At 34.5% G+C, this 17,656-nt stretch overlaps 1 protein-coding gene across 6 annotated transcripts in view; it reads right to left on the reverse strand.

Annotated features, from left to right (window-relative positions):
• TBC1D5 (TBC1 domain family member 5) overlaps window positions 1-17,656 on the reverse strand; it is a 318,136-nt gene that overhangs the window by 247,035 nt on the left and 53,445 nt on the right. For 5 of the 6 annotated variants that reach the window (XM_036401348.2, XM_036401369.2, XM_036401358.2 and 2 more), the window contains exon 1: window positions 39-181. The exons of the other annotated variant lie outside the window; for it this stretch is intronic. The gene's annotated coding sequence lies outside the window, so the exon portion shown is untranslated. Of the gene's footprint in view, window positions 1-38; window positions 182-17,656 lie in introns of those variants that run through there. 6 annotated transcript variants of the gene reach the window in all.

A 17,656-nucleotide genomic window follows, 5' to 3' on the forward strand; every position in this document is an offset into this window, starting at 1 on the left:
TTTTTTCAAAAATACAAAAAAAAACCCAAGAAACTCACATAGTGGCAGGTGCTCAAACACGAAGGAGACAGTTGTCTTCAGAAGGATATTCTCCACACTTATAACAGGCAAATAGCACTGGGATATGCCCCGGCCACCAGGAGCAATGAGGAAGCTGGAATGGCAGTTCTGGTACCAGACTTCTGGATTGACCTTCAGATGGAGAATAAATATACTTAGTGAAAAAAAAAAAGCCTAAGAATAGTTGGAGTTTTTTATTTGATCAAACAGTATTCAAGTTGAGGATTCAAGACATAAGGCACGGCATTTCTTTGGGACATTTCAATATAACAAAAACAAAAGTGACTGAAATTAGCTTAAGTATTTTCAAGTCAAGTAAGTACCATATTTCACATAATCATGTATCAGGAGAGATAGAAACAACATGTAAAGTAAATTCATGCGGTTTAGTCTATTTATTTCTAAGATGACAATAATGGCAGACAGAAAACTCTTAACATCTTGAACATTATGGATACTTATTCAATATTCAACCTGAAATTTTTATCAACGTGTGATTCTTGGATATCTCTCAGCATTACTTCAATTTCTCCTCCTGTGAATGAACTTCTCAAAAACATGTAACTTACAAATGTCTATAAATTGGTATTTTAGATCTATTTTCTAGAAAGTTGTTCAATCATTATTGATAAGACCACAAGAAGCTGTATAGGGTTTAACAGCACACTACTGGTTTCATACACACTAAAAATGTTGAAGGTTATGGTTCTAAGAAAAATTTAACAAATGAAACATCAGCAACTGATCAGACATCTTTCATTAACTCTCCTTTAACTGCTCAAATCACAAAAAATAAGCAAAAAAAATTCAAACAAGCCCTCTTCAAAATATGTTTATGCAGAATGTTTCAGCAACTGTGAGATGACATAAGTCTACTCATGGCAGGATAAAATTATATTTTAAAATAATTCTTCCTGTTACAAATATGCAAAGCTAATAGTGTTGAATTGGAAACATCATCTTCCCTTTTTGAAAAGGTGGTACTTTACTGTTTCTATAGTGTTTTCAACAGGAAATGTGAGAACACAACCATCTAGACACATTTATATAAAAGTCCTAAATGACACTGATTTTGCAGGTAAATACCAAAATAGCTCCTGAAATCTGACCAATGTTGAAATCTGATGGCTGCAATATTACAGTGTTGCAATATTTAGAAATATACCACAAAAAAGCACACCCACTTGTAAAAAATAAAAATTGGGATTTTTAAAAAGAGATTCAATTAAAGGTAATTGTCTGCTCTTGAGTATATAAAACAGTTCCAACTGAATAGTGGGCTTAGGGTTTTTTTTTTGTAATTTGGATTAGCATTCTAATTACCACATACTAGCACATAAATGTATTTTTATTCTAGAGCATACTTTGAGTTATTAAGTCTGGCATTAAATTTTGTAACAAGATGTAATATATCTAATTCAAGAGGGCTTAGAGTATTCCTGTATTACTTATTAATATGTTAAGTGAATGTTTGGACAATTGATTTCAACTAGGTTTTGTGACTAAAACATGTGACAAAATACAATTTTCAAATTACATAGTCCATTTGTCATAACTACTGTTCTTTCTAATTTCTATAGGTGTTAACAAATTAAACAAAAAAAGCCACACTCACTAAATAAAGAACAGTAACCATTTCAGAATCTAAACTAAGTCATTAGCATTAGCAAATGTGTCCATTTAGCCACTAGCAAAGCATCCTTTGCTGTTCTGCCTTCCCGTTGCCTTCCTTTGCTTTTTATAGCATCCTTCCTGCATTTCCACCCAAACTCTGTATGTGTATATTTGCAGAGGACTTCCTACAGAGAGACCACAGTCTTGTACTGAAGCAACAATGAATAATAACAAATGCACTGCTCAAGTATCACAAACCATCTCAGTCACAGGTGGACCCAAACGGTTGGTTTAATAAAATCAATATATTTAAGACACTAATCCTGTCAATTCCTACTGAAACTACAGAAACATCCCCAGCCAATGGCTTAAATAATGTTCATGTAGCAAAAAAGACAGAAAATATTACTCTGTGTAAGTTCTGAAAACAGAGGTGATGACAATGTATTTCACACCAGTTCAGCACAAAGATTTTTGTGTGATTCATAGAGTTTTGACAGTTTTTTTCAATAAATTAGACTGAAAAATGGTCTCTATGCCTGCACTGATGTTTTCTGAGTTACAAACAAGTCAGATAGACTAGGGAGAATGGAAAAAGTATGATCTCCATTTGAGCATTTGGCCTAGCTGAAATCAAAAGATGGACTTACTCTGAATATGAAGAAAATTATCTCAGAAAATGAAAAAAGATTAAGACATTAATAAGTTACCAGAGTAACTTATAAAACAAAATAGAATATTAAGATTTTTATTACCATGACAAAAGATATAAAGGATTTTTTTCTTGAAAAGTAAGAAAAAGTAACTTTTTGACATGAGCTATTAGTAAGCACAAACAGAATCTGCCTGTATTTTAGCAAGTGATGGCATCCTCATGTAGACAGCTCATTTTGCAGGATACCTACTAAACATTTCTGGAACCTACATGAAGACTGCATAAATCAATACCATCACAAATGCAGACCATCTGTCAGATGTCTTGAACATCATTTACAACAAACAGTCTTCAATATATGAATAAAGTCTTAAATATATGAATAACGTAAGGAAATAAAGGTATTTCCTTACTTGCACAAATGCCTCCATTCCCACATATGATGGAGGAAAGCAGGAATTCAGTATCATATGCTAGGAGAAGGTTCCTAACAACTAGAATTACTCCTATGTTTAAAGGAGTAGGTATCAGGAAGCAAACACAGGTAATATCTGCCTTAAACCTCTAAAGGGAAGTGTTTAGGGAAACTACTTTTTCAAGGTAACAAAACAGGTACAATAGTAGATACCTTTCAAAGAAGCAGTTCTGCTTCCCATGCTCCACTAGTTACACAACTATGTTTTGCTTGGAAGACTGAGAACATGAAAACATCCCAATGCTTTGGCACTTGCTCTCAGTAAGCCTCACCTCACTCTTTTTTTCAAAATATATTAAACTAAAGGGCAGGAGGAGAAAAAGGGGATGGGAACAAAGAAAAGAAACTAGTCTGATCTTACTATTGTCTGTTCTTCCTCCCTCAATACTGTCTCCATTAAAATATTTACAGCACTAAGAATGCATGTAGTAAACAAATTATATTGATATTTCACTATTTTAATAAATACATTTGATTAATTTCTCATCAAGATTCAATGGTATTTCCAATGTTTATGCTGAGGGATTCAAATCTGGATTCTTTTCACACAGTCTCTCTCTAAGTAAATACATTTTAAATTGGACTTTAATTTCAAATAGCCATGTCCTGCTTTTTTGACACCTGTCCATCATAATACAGAATTAAAACTATATCAAAAATACTAATGTTGACATCAAGATGCAATGAAATTATTTTAAGAAGAACAATTCCTTTAAAAACAGAATATGTGTCATGTTTAAAGTATGGTCACTGAAGAGAGTCCCACTTTTGCATTGCTTCTCAGGTACACACCAAAGAGCATTCTAAGATGCCAGAAGCCAAGAAAGATATTCACTTGTACAGGTCTATTAAATCTGTGAATGCAAGAGCTGCTGCATTTCACAGTCTATTATTTATATGACAGAATGAAGATCTGAAAACATGAAATATAGCCTTAAATTATTCACTTATTCTTTTCACAAAAGGAGAAACCGTCAATCTAACACTAAAAGACTTCAAGCATATTTCTAAAGGTTTCATGAAAATTGCCTTATTTATCAAAACTTTATTCCCTCCGTTTGTTCATTAAATACTGTAGCTTTGCATTAAGGTCAAGCAGTGTCAACCAATTACTGTTGTTGGAAAAGTCCTACTTCCTTAATACTCAAAGAAACCATGGTATATAGTGAATTATTTTAATAGGCAAACTGAACACTGTTTATCCAAAGTATATTTCAACCATAAAAACATATTTTAAGGGTTTCTATCAACAATCAATTATAGTACGATTTATTATCGCAGCAACATTAAGCATGATTCTTTGTCTGCTTAAATGCCAACTTTAAAAAATATACATTTATTTTAGCATATTCAGCAACATTCTGTTCTTAGCTCATAATAAAGGAAAGTAACAAAAATTAAGTGACCTATAAAGCAAACTGAAAGGTAAAAGATAAAACACTGAATTTTAAAGAGACAGTAAAAATTGGTATAAACAATTCTTCTGTTCTCATTCTCTGTTGGTGGGCAAGAGGGCTCAGCTTATATGACAGACCCTGCTTTCGCTGCTCCTAATTTTGTAGCTTTATATCAGGGTGAAATTCTCCATCTTGCAATATACAAGAGAAAGTGGTAATACACAAATTTATTAAACACAAAGAAAAGGCCACTCATAGGCCATCCTACCTAATATCAAAGCCAAAGTCATTCAGGATAAAAGGATTTCCTTAATACGTTTTGATATAACAGCTGAGGACAAAGTCCCCCATGTCCTACCCCAATCTTCTACCTGACCCATTTTAATGGCCTGCAGTTCAAAAGGCTACAATGATGACTTTACCTATGTAATCACCTCTAATTTTACATTTCAGAGAAGCAAAATTTTGGATCTCATTTTTTTTGGAACTGACCTGCTTACTGCCATTCCACCTAGTAGATAAGCTGTGGCAAAGGAACACAATATTCTGATGGTAACCTTTGAAATCTTACTGCCATGAGCCTAACTGTGCCTTTCTGAAGTTACAAAACATGCAAAAGCAAAGAAAATTTCTTCTACATATCCTGTCAGCTTGTCTCACTGGAAAAAAAGTCATCATCCGTGTCCTGTACCAGTGATCAATGAGACCTACAGTGATTCAAGACACACATGCCATTCCTACAAACAAGGAGAGGAAATAAAGTAACAAAAGGAATTTAAAAAAACCAAAAAACACCACCCTGAAAAGTCTTGCTGAAATTATAGAGAAAGACATAACATCTGTTGTCTCATTATCTCTAAAAGATCAGAATAAAGGAAATCAAAAGACATAGAAAAGAAAAAAACAATCAACCAAATTTAGAACAAGTCCTCTCCAGTCTCCCCTCAGGGGGTTTAGGCTACACCTTCAAGTTACAGTCTACTAGTGAAACCTGAAAAGATTCTAGAACCTAATATTGCACAAACAAATTTCAAGAAGATAAAAGAACATAGAGAAAAAAAAATTGATCCCTTCAAACTCATCTGAATGACTTCACTGCTAACTGGGTTCATGGATGGGAGGTATCAGTAGATGTGATACAAACTTCAGATTAGAGAGATTTTAAACATGTTCTGCATTGTTTCTGCCATATATAACAAAATACTGTCCAGACATAATCATTATAAGCTGGACACAAAAACTATTGAAATCAGAGAGCAATTGTTCTAAAAAGAATACTTTTAACAGCTCTCTCAAACCATATACACATATTACAAATGTTACTCAGAGACATTTGTTTGATCTGTTTCTATCTGGTATTTTCATAACAATCCTAGTGACTCCAAGTAGTATTTTTAAATTCAGCAGATAATAGAATGTTGGTAGAAAATACCAGCACCTCAAAGGAAAGATTTCCAAATGCTTTTGAAAAATGGAAGATATAGTCAGAAATCAATAAAGACAAATCAAAAGTGCTACCTTTATAAAAGGCACATCATAGATATGAACAAAAAATGGACCACCAGTAAACCATTACATAGGGTATCAATGAAGAGAGAGGAATGCAAATAAAAAGAGTAAATTTTGTTGGATCTTTGAAAAACACATCTCACCGAAATACACTGGCAAGCACATGAAGTGCATATGGTTGGGTGTGTGCACAAGTGGTAGCACATGTGGCAGCACCTGCATTGAACAACTGAAAATTACTTTTTTCCATCTCTTTCTGTACTTTATACAGTTTTCGATACCATAATTCTTAGAAGATGTGGACAAACTATGGAAAGTCAATGGGAGCATGACTTCAAGGACTGCTGGGGTATGACACAAACTGAAGCTTCTCAGGAAAGGTTTGATCAATGTGTACTTGATCCTGCTGCAGGACAGACTGAGAAGTGGGAATCTGTCACCTTCCAGGCAATACAGTTCTTCAATATAGTCCACCTACCACAGCCAACTACAGTAAGAGACTGAAGAAAAAGGAGAAGTGTTTCTGCACATCTTCAACAGCTTAAGTTCCCTCTGATTTATCTCTTACCTTCAGATTTCCATATACAAACCCATCACTTCCCTTGATAACAGATAGGTGGACAAGAGATTATTACTCTGCATAGTTCTTTTTAAATTTCTTTGTCATGAGCCAATAGTAGATTGAGAATATCTGTGGATAACTTTTCCTGTTTCATCGTTCTTTGGCTAAAATTACGTAGCATTTCATGTAAAAGAAGAATCACTGATTATTTTTATTAATGCATTACATGTTTGTTCTTAAAAGGAGGATGAACACATGAAAACCTAACACACAAATAAGTAGAAAGAAATTATATCCTGAACTGCACAGCATGAAAACAAAGTTTTTTTAGAAGACCTCCTTTCTTTGTCCTGGCTTCTTCAGCCACTTCATGGATAGCTCTTAATAATTCCTTAACTCCTGTCCTGTAATGACAATCAAAAATGGTTTGAAAAATCAAAGTGGCATGCTAACCAACAGCTCTTCTGTGAATGAGAGAACAATCTTCAGCTTGAAGGGACATTTCATATGAGTATGATGGATCAGAAGAAACGTATCTTCTGTATGGATGAAAGACAGCAGAGAGAATAAACTCTGCTTTTCTAGATCCATCAGCTCTACTGGATAACACTAGCCAGCAGTGGGAGATATGGAGGCGGGTTGTAAGATAACGAACAGGCTAGAGGCAAGAGCTGTTATAATTATAGCGGGGAACACAGAATTTGTTAAAGGAAGTCTACTGTATAATTACATTTGAAAATTTAGCAAGATGCCCAGAGGCTGGCTTGCAGCTGTCAGGAACTGGTAATGCTGGAGTTCTGCTCAGGAGAACACCACCACTGCACAGAAGCACACCTCCACCTCCTTGTAGTTGAGCCAGCTTTGATAGGGCAAAAGAATGACTTCAGCTAAAATTAGTAAAGTTACACAGTACATGAGATTATACCTATTCTCAGTAAAAAGTGCTCAGAGACTGGGGATTATTTTAAAGGAAATTAAATGGTTTTGATAATACATTAAATATGTTTTTTGAATGAGCGTCAATGACAGTACTTTTTAAAATTGCATCTTTATTAACAGTTAAATTCTGATTTTTTAAAATTATATTAATTCATAATCTAATATGAATTTTTTCATATTAGAATAAAAAAACTAACCTCATCTCTTTGCATACAAAGTTATAGTTTTCTCTTTGGCCTATTGGGCCAATAAAATGAAAAGACATGAGTGAAGCGCAGACAAAATGCAAGAATAAAAATAAATCTGTATACTTCTTTCTTCCTTGGATTTAGAGCTGAAGAGACGTTACTGCTGAGAAACAAGTAGCAAACTACACACACACAAAGTGGTAATGTGTAGACAAAGTGATCAAGTATGAAACAACTAAGCCATTCCTAATAAAAATAAAGAAATAGGATTGAACAATTAAAAAAGGCTCATTTTATATTAAATTATTGATTCTACATTAAAAAGTATATTCTGCTAATTCAGATGTTAGCAAACGAAGTGCTGTGCATGCTGGAAAACATCACCAACTGTATTCCTCGTGTTTATGTAACACACATCTGGAAAAAAATTGAGCAAGAACCATACTACAAAATAAATTTGACCATATAAAATTATGTTGTCATATTAACACCACAAGAAAATAAAAAGCTCTGGAAAACAGATCAGAGTCCACAAGCCTACACCACAAGTTTAAATCAAAACTTACAGTAGAATTATTTCTAAATACTGTAAAAACTGCTTCTTTTATTTGAGATCTAGGCCTTTGTAAGAAATTTAAGTATATTTGTCTAATTGGTATTATGGACTGTAGAGAGAGAAAACTGATCGTCATTTCAGCTTTATTAAACTTGCTACTGCTTCCAGACTGAAGAAAATTCATACATTCTCTAATCATGTCTAAGTGTTGAATTCTGAAGTGCAGACAGCTCATCAACTACTCCATATTTGCTCCATTAGCCTAAAGATATCCTTTTTTGATGCCCCATTATTAAAATTGGTATAAATACTTCAGATGTCCTTGCTATAGAAAGGTAGAAATATTTTCTAAATATAGGCTTTGCTCACTTAGAAAAATGTTCTCAACATAAGACTGAACAAATTTTTTTTTTTGGTGCATCAAGTCTGCCTTTTGCTCAGTGTAACAGGACTGCAGGAGGACTGGGATTTGCTATCTACATTTTGTTTAAGGACAGAGGAGGAAAACAATCCAAGAAATCAGTTACTTTATACAAATTTTCTCCCCTCTATTTTTTTTGTTACACTTTTCATTTTACAAATGTGGACAACTGACAAATAATAATCTCAATAAAAGAGGGATTCCTATTGAACATACATCGTTTCAGTTTTGTTTGACTTTTACAGAAAATTAACCTTTGAAATTTAACATATTCCTTTGCTTTAATTTTAAAATTAAAATACAGTCACTTGAAAAATTCCAGTCTTGGAAAGGCATATAAATTAAACCTAAGTACTGGGTTTTTATTAATGAGAAATTAAAACTCATTTTGAAAGAAATTTCACGAGTACAATATGGATTTCAGAGAGTGACCCACTTTTTATTTCAATCCTTTTTTTCAGGATGGTCTAATTACAAATATTCTGAGCCTTGGTCAATTCTGGTTGCACAGATATTGCAAACATAAAAGAAAAATGTCAGGCTTCATATTGATTTCTCCTACCTCAAGCATAAGTTTCCTATGTTGACTTTTGACATATTCATCTATATTACATTATATAATGCAGCTTTAAGGAATGCAATGATCCCTTCAGGAATGTACAGAGAAGAACTCATTCTTTCATCTAAAATATTACTGTAGAAGAACAAAAGCATTTTTGTGCAACAGTAACCCTTATGTATCAACAATTCCACAGTAAAATGTAAGAAAACAAACTACATTATATTGTTGATTGTTGCATGTTCTTGTTGTCCTGGACAAAAAATAAAAAAGCCTTTAAACTTCTGAATATTGATTCTGAAAGAAAAAGCATATCTTAAATGGAATCCTGTAGGTTCTAGCATGCAAGCACAAAACCCATGAATCTAGAGGGCACTTTTACCTTTTTTTAACAGGAAAAAAGCAGCCAAACATAAAAACAAAACACCAGAATGAAACGTCAGTGTGATCTTCTTTGCTGATACATAATGCAAAATAAACACAGCTCAAACTTGTAGAAAATACACATTTTTCAAGATATGAACCTTTTCAGCACAAAGCTTTGTACAGAAGTAAAATTTTCCAATACAATTGAAAAGTGCTAGTTCCCCACTCTGGCTGTGCTTTCACAGGTAGCTCTACTTCTTCTGCAACATGAGGCTCCCATCACCACAAGCATGGTGTGAATTCCATAGGGCTTTAACTCACAGGGATGTACAATGCTACACCTTCAACCACAAGGCAGCTTGCTGTATCAGTGCTATAACTTTTTTGGACTCCTCTCCTATCTGTACATACATGTAAGAGATTATCCTGTCCTGTAGATTATAACTCTTTTGAGAAAAGACCATTGTCCAGTTTTATGTTTTAGCTAAAGAGATGTGATTTCTGATGCTCTTATCACTAGCTGTTTCCAAAACATACAGTAATTTATATTTTCAGCCTTTCTTATTTGAACTTACCTATGTATCTGCCCACTGAAACAGACAGTTTTCAAAAAAAGTTGCACAACATAACTTACTGGAGTTTTAAAATGTATGACCATTTGTATGAGATTCAGGTTATCCATCCATAGGAAGGCAGACTTTTAGCATAATGTTATTTAAAATGGGAATAAAATAGCCTATTCTTTCTAAACTTGCTTTCAAGTATTTTAAATAGTTTGCCTCTATTATTCTACTAATAAAACAGGGGATGTCAAAGAGCATATAAAATTTTCTAAATTAAGGAAAGAAAACCTAGAATGCACATTATATGTAAGTGGTAATAGGCAGAGACAACTTCACCAGGCTGTGACATATGACATCTGGTAGACTATTATCATAATAAATGGGAAAAGTAGGTGAGATTCTGTCAACAGCAAGGTAAGAAGAAATGCATCTTCATCAGAATGACAAACATATCTGCCTTTAACAAACATAGGTCAAACCAAAATCCAGGCATCTATGAATTAAATATTTCCACTTTATTTAACCCCTTTTCGTTTGGATTTTAACAATTTAATTGAAGCACATCTACATTAATCCGAGATATTTATTTATGTAATTTAATTTCATTTTAGTATGGATAAATTAAACTTACTAATAACCAATGGCTAAAAACTCACAAGAAACAGCCTATTATTTTTCACACTTTTATAAATAATTTTAATTATGGCAAATAGTATTTTAATGATTCTCAAACTACAAAATAAATACACTGTACACCAATCTGCAACTCTTTTTGGTACAACCATCACATAGATATTAAATTAGCTTCATCTCTCCAGCTGATCAGCTGAATGGCAGCACCACTAATCTGGGGACCATACTAGGTATTTGACAGTATGTGTGACCTACAAAAAAAAAATTTCATATAAGAGAAAGAAGAGGGAAATAGTAACTTATTGAAAGTAGGTCATGTTCCCACAAACCATGTTTTTTATGGTCCGTTTTTCTCCATGCTTTATTCTTCAATTTCATGTCATCAGATGAGAATAAATGAAAAGAACCATCATAAAATTCTTATTCCATGGAGACTGAAAATTGTCATTGGGTGCTTTAAAAAAACCTTAGAATATTTCCTTTTTATTTGTGACTAAAAGCAAGACCTAATTTGTACTTAGTCCTTACAAAATTAGATATATGCCTGCAAAGTAAAATTTCCTAGATTACAACAATTTTCTGCACATAAAAAAGTAACAGAGGTTTGAAACTCACGAAGTGAACAGTCAAATCACAAAGCAATGATGGGGTTTTGTAAGCATCATGGATGGAATACACTGGTTAAGTAAATGAAAGAAGGTTTTTTTTTGGGTTTTTTTCACTTGTTTTTGATATGAAAAAAACTTGAAAAAGCAAATTGCCGAGAGGTACTGAAATATAAAATATTAGAAGAAAGATGGTGGAAGAAAAGGCAGAATATTCTTACTGCATTCCTAGATACCCATTTCCGTGATATTGTGTTAGTTTTGGGATCTTTCCAACATCGTGCTGGAAAAGACAGTCTGAACGACGGTATTAACTCTTCAACCACTCTCAAGAAATTAATGAGTGATTTGGTCATATATTTTCAGACTTCAGTACAAGCTGATGGCATTAAGATACCAGAGAGATTTGGCAACTGTGTCTCTATCTCATGTGTACTCTCACTTCATAACTATTGTCTCTCGTAACACATAAATGAGGATGCTTGAAAAGTAAGGAAAGAAACCACAAAAATTTTGCCATTTCTGTACACTCTAATAAATGCATGACAGTTTAATGCTGATTTAAGTCTGTCTGACAGGAGACAGATATCCCATTCTGGCCCGGTACCTGCCTTCCTCCAGAAGAAAGGCTTCTGCCACGAAGTAACTTGTGTGCAACCTCTTCTGTTCACTGACAAAGAACTTGGAAACACAAATCTCTCTAAACTTCTTCAAGCATAAAAGGTGGAGCATGAAGAAATATGGAGTAAGGCAGCTAATATGTCCAAAGCAAGATATGTTAGGGAAGTGATTTCCTTTTACACCAGTTGAATGGCTAACCCATTTTTGGGGGTTGAAACTCTGTTCTCATAGCAATTTAATTGTTTTTAAATCAAATACCAGAAGCATGTGGAATACAAAATAAATAACTTCTGTTTTTTCTTCAACACAAATTCAAATAAATGCATAGAGACTTGCCCAAGAACTTAATGGAGGAGGATGGGGACATCTAACACTGCATGAAGCTGGAGTGGGGATAATGTCAGTGAACCAGGGCTAAGATTCCACTCCTGATGTAGACTGTGACACCCATTCTCCAAAAAGCTGGGCAAGTCAGTCTGCTGGAAGTGGAGAGAATGGCATTTGTACATAGGAAGTTCTACTTTGGTTTCTGTTGTGTACCATAGTTGTAATAGGAAAAGTAGATTATAAAGGGACTTGACACATTGCTCTACCAATTTACTGGACTGAACTTGGCTAAGTGCATACAGCTCTTCCACTCAGCAATGAAGGAAGAAAAAAGTGAATAAACAAAAATCAGTAACACTGGTAGTTGGCTTACCACAATTTCAGTTCATAATTCTGCGGTTTTAAATTTTGTTCAAGCCCAAAACTGAAATAAGAAGAGTATCTACTGAACATTACCATCAACATACACAGCTACCTAACACTTCATAACTTCATTAGAGTCTCCTCATAACCAGTCAGGGACTATTTCACAAATCATGTCTTAACTGAAAAAATGCATCAACTTGCTTCGCTAATCTGACCACCTTTAGTAACAGAACTGGTATTCAAAACAGCAGCTATACTGAGCTCAAGAAGATTTTATAATAAAAACTATAATTAAATACAGCAGACTTCAGAAAAGTGAGAAATAAGAAAAGTCACAATCACTAACTATTAGAGATATAAGAGAAACTAAAGTAAGATACAGAATTCAATTGATGTGATGTGTATTTCAATATATTTCATGCATTCCTTTTGATTTTACAATCCAAATACCAAAACAGGTAACTGAAACCTTATCCACAGAATTTATCCAGAATCATTAAAACATTACTGTTTGATAAATAAAAATATAATCCAATCATTTATGCTAGAAAGCATCAATTCAAGTTCATCTACTTTTAGCAGAAAAAAAACCCATAAACAAAAAAACAACAGGAGACCACATTTGCCTTATTTGTTGATTCCTTAGTGTAAGCTTACAATTGATAAGGTAAACTTGAAGAACCTGGAAATTCAATCACAGCAATCTAAATGACCAGTTAATAGCCAAAAAACTAATAGATCTAGTGCAGATTTTACTCTATGGCATAAAGTTGTTGACAATACATTTCTCAATAAAGAAAAATTGAATTATAGCCTTAGGGTGGTTTAATTTGGTACAAATTTTGAATAATGTTATATACATTTCCAAAGCAGATGCTAAGAGACTCTACAAGGACACTCAGCTCAATCAGAAGCCAGATTAAAGTTCCATCTGGAATGAAACAGTTCCACAGCTCTATTACAATTAGCAGAGTCACCAATGTCAGACTCAAAAGTTAGGCAATGTGAAACTCTTTCTCTTCAAAATACAGCTATTTTGAAGAGAAAAAACCAAGTGCTTCACACATCTTTAAAACAGACTTTTTAAGTACTCACAAACTTGTATTTTTGTAGTCAGGATGAAAACTCTCATTCTTATTATTATGGTAATATGAATCACAAAGGCTATCCAGACAGAACAATTTCCTATCACCTCTCCCATTGCATGAATGTAGCATTAGAAGTCACAAATGTTCAAGTAGCTGCAATACTCAAAATATCAGCAGGCTGAGAATTGCACAGAGCAAAATTCAAGACTGATTTCAAATTGCCCTGATCTTTGCATTCCCGATTTCCAGAGTTCTTGTTATGAAATAAAGCACCTTCCCAACATGGCATGCTGAAGAACTGCACTGAAGTGACCCATCTTTAGTCAAAATAAGAACAGAATTACCTGTGAGACTTAATGGCTAAAAGCGAAAGCCTGATTCTCAGACAAATATTCAGTGTAATGGGGTTTTCCTAGATTTAAGGAAAAGCCAAATTTCAACCCAAGTTTACAAAAGAAAAGCATCCTTTCAAAGCATAATTCAGTAAATGGTAGCTGATACAAAGACAGTAAAAAACATGTTAAAGATAGAAAAAAATATGCCACATGCCTTAAATTTACTATTTTACCATTTAAATAAATAATGCACCACACAAATAAGCAAGAAGTTGGAAATCAAATGCCCACATCTTGCATCTCTTTCCCTCCAAATAAATTCACAGTGGATACAGAGCAATACAGACTCATAAAAAATCACATATCATTACACATGTTTTCATCAAGAACATCTTGGTTAAAGAGCATATTTCTATTTTCCAGTTCCCAGTTACATTAATCAGCCTGATTTCTACTGTCAAACAGTAAGCTGCTAAGTCTGAAAATATCGGCAATGACAATATCCAGGTAAGAGCAAAGTTGAGAAATAACTGCAGCCACTGTTCAGTTAGCAGCCTATACTGTTCTGCAATGAAGTAAATTCCAGCTTCCAAAGAGAACAGCAAGAGTCACAATTTTATATATAGTACCTTTAATTAGTGTTTAAATACTATCCAATAATGTCCATATCTGAAATTTAATCTTCTTAATCTTTAGAGAGAAAAATTAACAATCTGGAGCAACAATACAACTTTGTCCTTAGTCTGACTCTGTTGTTATTTCTGCAAACTGTGCACAAGAGAACTATTGCCAACACTATGCAGCAGGATGAAGGCATTTAAGAGGCATTTAGAAACAGCAAAGACTAGCTGAAATTTAAGGATAGAAGCAAAATATCAAAATTAAGATCAGTGCAACCTGATCAGTGCCATTGACAGAACATTGGCTTTTTAAGGCAGTGGTCAACAAGAGTGTCCAAGGCTGCTGGATACACCAGAAAGGGCCAAGGGTATCCACAAACTCCAGCAGTGATGAAACCACAGTGAAATGACCACTGCATTTTAGCTCCACATATGAACATAGTGGGCCATCACGACAGCCAGTTTCCCTCTTAGTTAACAGGTTTTCTGAAAGATTAACAAATAAAATAGCACCCAAAAGTTAATTGACAGAAAGTAAAGGATTATAACTAAAACATATGTCTCAAATTCCTGGCTGGGGGCACACCACAAGCCTAGGGATTCCTTCCAAAAGCATAGGTCCTGGTCACCAGATAACTAGAGTGACACAGTGTGAAGCACAGGTCTCAAAAGGTTACTCAAAGAATTATCCTTCTTAATGTTGAGCACATAAAAGGCCTAACTGAGACCAGCCACATATATAAGGTTTTTGCAACAATAAGGAACTATTTTGCTCGCTCTCACAAATAGTAATCACCTATGCTTTCAATCTTCAGCATGTTTTTTTATGAAGGTCTGTCTGGGCTGCCATGTAAAGATTTCCAAATACAATACATCATCAGTGACTCTCATGGCAGAGTCATGAACTTCCATATCTCTGGACATAAATAGTGCAGTAATGGAAGAATCTTTCCTTCCTCTTTCAAACACTCAGCAATCTAACAGTGAGCAAACACAACCAGAAGAAGTTTACTTCCCAGTATCACACAACCCGTCCCCAAGTAAGTCATGAAATTACTTGACAAAGGCCAAATACAAGTGTATTTAATTTCAGATCAAGTAAGGGACTGAAAGCACTTAGCAGCATCTCTATATTATCTCTTTGTAAAAAGCAAAACCACTTTCACTCTTCTGTGTATCTCAACAGCTATGGACCTATCTATGATGAACTCTCACCTTTAAAAGATGTGACACAAGTCCTGGTTACTGAAGTAGAGTGATCTGCATAAGTCTGGCAGAAAACTCTGAACAATTCCCACCAGTTCCTTGCCTGTGAAATTTCTGAAGTATCATTTCTTTTTCTGCATCTTCTCAAGAGCTACATGCAGCTGTTTTGAGACTTGCTAAGTGACACAGGCACAGGATTAGCGGGGTTCCAATGCACCACTCTAAATGCCTGTTCTGCCACAACCTTGAAGTAGCTGGACAAAGCCACCTCATGGACAAACATCTGGCTAATGTAATCCAGTGAAGAGATGGGCAAGAGATGGTCAAAAAACTCAACAACTGAAAACATCATTTAAATAATGTTCACAGTTCACCAATCTACTCTGTAGCTTAGCAACACTTACATTCTTTGTTGATGCTAACCTGGTATTTGGCAGCATCTGCAGAAAAAACACTTATCACCACTTCTGTTAGCTGGAAAACTCTACTCCATTCTAGCAATGACTAAAAGTTACTCAATTATTCATATCTTCATCATCACTCAGCTGCAGCATATTTCAGGATCAAAGCATAAAATTCTGGGTTTTGAGCTCTCTCTTCTGGGTACTTGCTTGACTTTGGTTAAATAACTACCCAGATTTCCACAGGGAAGAAAATTTGCTGTGATCAGAAAGACAAAAGTCTTTCACATGAAGGACAGAACTTTCTTGGAGGTTGGTCCAAGAACTCAAAACAAACATTCCTACCAGGGAGCAACCACCATAATCAACTGTAAGTCTGAAGTCCTTTTCTTGCTCTTGCTCTCCTACACATCAAAACTTTTTTAAACCCTTAGCACAAAACAAGATTCTCTTTTGTTAATACTTATTTCCTTGAAGCAGACTGATAGAACACAGAACAGCTGAAGCATCACCAAACACTACAATGGGTGATGAGATCATTAGACCTCAGCAGAGAGGCAAGATCCCCCCTAGTCCACCTCAGTACTAGATTTGTCTGCCAAGAGCTGCCACGCTGTTACTAACAGAGCTTTACCCCTCTTTTTATAATATGTACTTCTCACTGCTGTTCCAGAGGAAGCAAACACTAAAAAGCTGACAATCACCTTCACACATGAACAACTGCTCATTGGCAAATACCTTTACTGTGCTTTCTGGATACCTGCTTTAAATGACAGAGACGATGGATTTGAAAAGTGGTCTAATGTAGAAGGTAAAAGGTTGAATCTTTTTTTTTTTTCCTCAGTTCTATTTTCTGTGTTCTGTAGCTTGTTAGCCAAAATTGCTTTGAACAGCTGATTGCACTGTATACACTGCAGTCTTCCTAAATCTTAAGGCAGAAACATAAAAAAGAATTTCAGTATATTAGGTATGTATGAACTCCCACGCTTGAATCAAGGCTACCAATCTTTGGAATTTTTTTCCGAACAGTTTCCAGTAAATACCCTGTAAAGGATGTGAGGCTTAGTAGCTCTATAATTTATCACTATTTTCAACAGCAAAGAAAAAAAAGGATTGAATATTGGGGAATACTTCCTAAACTAATTTTAATAGAGAAGGAAGCGCACTACATAAATATTTACAGAAGTGATACAATTGTCATTAAATCAATATTTTAATCACTTTATGCAGTTTGATTCAACAAATCAACATTTTCACCAGCAATTTGGAATTGACACTCATCATTTTTTAAGAAAAACAGGGATACTGTTCTTTACTTTACACTGCCTTTAGTACGCAGATTACCTTAACGACATTATTCTATTGTGCAGTACACAAAGACAGATTACTAATTATTTGTTGGAGGAAAGCTCTTTTATGTCATATTTTTTTTCTGTACAAGCATGTAAGATGATTAAAGAGCAATCCTAAGGAGTCAGAATAATAGAATCATAGAAATGTTTAGGTCGGAAAATACCTTTATGATCATCAAGGCCATTCCCTCTTGTCCTAGTGCTTGTTCCCTGGGAGAAGTGAGAGACCTCCACCTGG

This window comes from Molothrus ater, chromosome 1 (genome assembly GCF_012460135.2).
Source record: "Molothrus ater isolate BHLD 08-10-18 breed brown headed cowbird chromosome 1, BPBGC_Mater_1.1, whole genome shotgun sequence".
Taxonomy (NCBI): domain Eukaryota; kingdom Metazoa; phylum Chordata; class Aves; order Passeriformes; family Icteridae; genus Molothrus; species Molothrus ater.